Source organism: Schistocerca piceifrons, unplaced genomic scaffold (assembly GCF_021461385.2).
Source record: "Schistocerca piceifrons isolate TAMUIC-IGC-003096 unplaced genomic scaffold, iqSchPice1.1 HiC_scaffold_936, whole genome shotgun sequence".
Taxonomy (NCBI): Eukaryota; Metazoa; Arthropoda; class Insecta; order Orthoptera; family Acrididae; genus Schistocerca; species Schistocerca piceifrons.
In genome coordinates this window covers 3,696,613-3,701,612 of record NW_025729208.1, presented here as the reverse complement: position 1 = coordinate 3,701,612, position 5,000 = coordinate 3,696,613, and the positions used below count along the sequence as shown (strand labels likewise).

General features: G+C 52.6%; 1 non-coding gene across 1 annotated transcript in view; it reads left to right on the top strand.

The window, feature by feature from the left end:
* The first annotated feature begins 3,709 nt into the window (after positions 1 to 3,709).
* Positions 3,710 to 5,000, top strand: part of LOC124772119 — a 1,909-nt gene continuing 618 nt past the window's right edge. Inside the window, exon 1 of the ribosomal RNA XR_007013793.1 lies at positions 3,710 to 5,000. This exon is cut by the window's right edge and continues 618 nt beyond it. This is a non-coding gene — a ribosomal RNA (small subunit ribosomal RNA).

Genomic DNA, 5,000 nt, shown 5'->3' with positions numbered 1-5,000 from the left:
TACGCGGAAGAGCTATAACAGACCGAGCCCCACTGCATGGGGGGAGTCTTTGTCACTAATGTACACAGATGGAACATTTTGGACTGGAACCAGATTACCCGTACACACGGCGCTGATTAGTAATCAATGCAGAGCCATCAAACTACAGCAAATATACACAACTGTCCGTATACATGCTGAAAGAGTCTGCCCACAATGGGAACCACACGTCAGCCAGACACTCTGATCACGCACCACTCTCTGCTTCTAACAGGCGCACATACAATATGTAAGCACCAGCATGGAACAACATCCAGTGCATCTTCTCCGCCACATTACACAATCCACACTATCACAACCAGACCAGGAGGTCCATGCGGAAAATACAATATCCCAGCCTTTCGACATCCACCATTGCGCAGACCAGGCACCAACACCCACACATGTCCTATACAACGGTGCACCCAACATCACAATAGTACCTCCTGTCACAGCGCACAAACAATGACATGAGTCAAAGACACAGGTCTCACACAAGCATAGAATTGGAGCGCCGCCTCTAATAAGCCAAAGGTGCATCCTGACGTGACAAATCTGATCATGTCACAAGCATTCACTTACTATAATCACTATCAACGAACCTGCCGCCCCCGCCCCCCCCCCCCCCCTACACCTTTCCTTACAACAACGTGTAACCTAACCTAACCTAACCTAACCTATGTTGTACCTTAACCTAACCTATGTTGTACCTTAACCTAACCTATGTTGTACCTTAACCTAACCTATGTTGTACCTTAACCTAACCTATGTTGTACCTTAACCTAACCTATGTTGTACCTTAACCTAACCTATGTTGTACCTTAACCTAACCTATGTTGTACCTTAACCTAACCTATGTTGTACCTTAACCTAACCTATGTTGTACCTTAACCTAACCTATGTTGTACCTTAACCTAACCTATGTTGTACCTTAACCTAACCTATGTTGTACCTTAACCTAACCTATGTTGTACCTTAACCTAACCCATGTTGTACCTTAACCTAACCCATGTTGTACCTTAACCTAACCCATGTTGTACCTTAACCTAACCCATGTTGTACCTTAACCTAACCCATGTTGTACCTTAACCTAACCCATGTTGTACCTTAACCTAACCCATGTTGTACCTTAACCTAACCCATGTTGTACCTTAACCTAACCCATGTTGTACCTTAACCTAACCCATGTTGTACCTTAACCTAACCCATGTTGTGCCTTAACCTAACCCATGTTGTGCCTTAACCTAACCCATGTTGTGCCTTAACCTAACCCATGTTGTGCCTTAACCTAACCCATGTTGTGCCTTAACCTAACCCATGTTGTGCCTTAACCTAACCCACGTTGTGCCTTAACCTAACCCACGTTGTGCCTTAACCTAACCCATGTTGTGCCTTAACCTAACCCATGTTGTGCCTTAACCTAACCCATGTTGTGCCTTAACCTAACCCATGTTGTGCCTTAACCTAACCCATGTTGTGCCTTAACCTAACCCATGTTGTGCCTTAACCTAACCCACGTTGTGCCTTAACCTAACCCACGTTGTGCCTTAACCTAACCCACGTTGTGCCTTAACCTAACCCACGTTGTGCCTTAACCTAACCCATGTTGTGCCTTAACCTAACCCATGTTGTGCCTTAACCTAACCCATGTTGTGCCTTAACCTAACCCACGTTGTGCCTTAACCTAACCCACGTTGTGCCTTAACCTAACCCACGTTGTGCCTTAACCTAACCCACGTTGTGCCTTAACCTAACCCACGTTGTGCCTTAACCTAACCCACGTTGTGCCTTAACCTAACCCACGTTGTGCCTTAACCTAACCCACGTTGTCCCCTAAAGTAACCCACGTTGTCCCCTAACGTAACCCACGTTGTCCCCTAACGTAACCCATGTTGTCGCCTAAACCTGCTCTGTAATTGTTATACGACTCGTTCAATTAGTGTAGTGTTGCCCACCCGCAACCCTCGCAATATAGTTCGCTACTCGCACTGCCCGCTCCCCTGTGTATCGCTTCATGTTAAACACCTTGCAAGTCTTGCTGACTTTCCACATGCTCCTGCTGTACACTGTAATGTGGATGGCAGCAGGACGTACATGCCGCCCCTCCCCACGTCCCCACCTTGCCCCCCTGCCTTCGCAAGCTGGTTGGTGAGAAGTTTGCATGTTCAATGCCCTTCGCATGCGACGTACTCAGGCTACGTTGTGGTGCGGCCTGTGTCAACCGTCCGCTAATGTCGTACGCGTAAACCACAATCTGTACTGCACATTCGTCCTTATGTACCGAATGATACATCGTGGCACATGTGTGACCGTACAACGACTGCGCCCAAAAACGGCGGACCATACAGTGCAAATATTGTGCACGCAGCTACGTGTCGTCTCCCTATGAGAGCTGGATTGCAGTGTGGTACGCCATAGAGACGTGTGGGAGGAACGGACGCCGTGGATGGCGATCAGCATGAGCTGTCTGTTGATGTATTCGGACCTAGTCGTCTCTCCTCACACACCGTGATGGCATGGTGCACCGCGTTCCATATCTGCGACATGCTACAGAGGCCGGTTGACAGTCGTTCGAGCAATGGACATCGCATACGTACGGGGGCCACCTTCCACGTATTGTCTAGGCGTGCACATTTTGTTGCGTGTATGTGGGCAGACGTAGTGTGGCGTGACACCTGACACAGGCATGCAATAATCGTTGAAGTTGCAAATGGCGATGGACGCCTGCGTTTTCTGGTGAAGTTACGCAAATGAACAAATGGTAACCTGTTGTGGTGCGGTTGTTCTCGCTAGGGGTGAATCGGTGATGGCGACGATAGGTTGAGGTACGAACCGGTTGTTCCAGCGATACCCACCATGCCGACGAAACTGAACGGCATCTGGGTGTGAAGCGATACGCGGCGGTGGCTGGGTGGGACCGTCCCCGGCCGGTGAGGGGGCGCCTCCCGGCGTGCTGGCCGCGCGGTGCGTGGGCGCACGCGCTACAGCCGGCTGGTGGGGGCGGCCAGTGGCAGGCGCGCCGGCCGACGGACGCGGCAGGCGTCGCAGCTGCGCGCCGGCGCACCCTGCGCGCGGCGCCGTGCGGCCAAAGTAGGTCCTCGCGGGCCCGGTGCGAAGCGCGGTGGACATCTTCAGTGTGCTGGTCCGATTGAGGACTGTGTGCGTTGAGGATGCGCCGCCGCCCGGCGCTCGGCGCCGCGACGCCGTCTGCTGCTCGGTCGCCCCAGCGGTTCTCGCTGGTGGTTTGTATCGCAGCTGTGCGGATGTGTTGGCGCGTGCGCTGTGCTGGGAGAGTTCGCTTCGGCACCCAAGTGGGGCTTTTGTCCTTCTGTGGCGCTGGCGTTGGAGCTGCCGGTCACCGTAGGTGGCGCGTGTTGTCTCCCGCCGGCAATGCCACGACAGCACGCTCCCGGGCCTCTGTCGGCAGCGGCAAGCTCAGTTGGGAGCACGGGTGGTCGCACCGAAAGCGTCTACTCGCCTAACTCCTAGCGATTGCGCCTCTCTCGAACCCGACCAAGTACTTGGGACGGCGCTGCGCGCCGCCGGGACCTGAGAGGGTTTCGAGGTGTATTGTGCAGGGGAGCTCAGCCTCCTCCTGTTTGCAGAATGATTGAGCGGACGCTTGCGTGTTCGCGCGGGCCCCCGGGACACACTCCCGGGCGGCCGGCTGCTCAGCTCTAGTTGACGCAGCTCCCTGGTTGATCCTGCCAGTAGTCATATGCTTGTCTCAAAGATTAAGCCATGCATGTCTCAGTACAAGCCGCATTAAGGTGAAACCGCGAATGGCTCATTAAATCAGTTATGGTTCCTTAGATCGTACCCACGTTACTTGGATAACTGTGGTAATTCTAGAGCTAATACATGCAAACAGAGTCCCGACCAGAGATGGAAGGGACGCTTTTATTAGATCAAAACCAATCGGTCGGCTCGTCCGGTCCGTTTGCCTTGGTGACTCTGAATAACTTTGGGCTGATCGCACGGTCCTCGTACCGGCGACGCATCTTTCAAATGTCTGCCTTATCAACTGTCGATGGTAGGTTCTGCGCCTACCATGGTTGTAACGGGTAACGGGGAATCAGGGTTCGATTCCGGAGAGGGAGCCTGAGAAACGGCTACCACATCCAAGGAAGGCAGCAGGCGCGCAAATTACCCACTCCCGGCACGGGGAGGTAGTGACGAAAAATAACGATACGGGACTCATCCGAGGCCCCGTAATCGGAATGAGTACACTTTAAATCCTTTAACGAGTATCTATTGGAGGGCAAGTCTGGTGCCAGCAGCCGCGGTAATTCCAGCTCCAATAGCGTATATTAAAGTTGTTGCGGTTAAAAAGCTCGTAGTTGGATTTGTGTCCCACGCTGTTGGTTCACCGCCCGTCGGTGTTTAACTGGCATGTATCGTGGGACGTCCTGCCGGTGGGGCGAGCCGAAGGCGTGCGACCGCCTCGTGCGTGCTCGTGCGTCCCGAGGCGGACCCCGTTGAAATCCTACCAGGGTGCTCTTTATTGAGTGTCTCGGTGGGCCGGCACGTTTACTTTGAACAAATTAGAGTGCTTAAAGCAGGCAAGCCCGCCTGAATACTGTGTGCATGGAATAATGGAATAGGACCTCGGTTCTATTTTGTTGGTTTTCGGAACCCGAGGTAATGATTAATAGGGACAGGCGGGGGCATTCGTATTGCGACGTTAGAGGTGAAATTCTTGGATCGTCGCAAGACGAACAGAAGCGAAAGCATTTGCCAAGTATGTTTTCATTAATCAAGAACGAAAGTTAGAGGTTCGAAGGCGATCAGATACCGCCCTAGTTCTAACCATAAACGATGCCAGCCAGCGATCCGCCGCAGTTCCTCCGATGACTCGGCGGGCAGCCTCCGGGAAACCAAAGCTTTTGGGTTCCGGGGGAAGTATGGTTGCAAAGCTGAAACTTAAAGGAATTGACGGAAGGGCACCACCAGGAGTGGAGCCTGCGGCTTAATTTGACTCA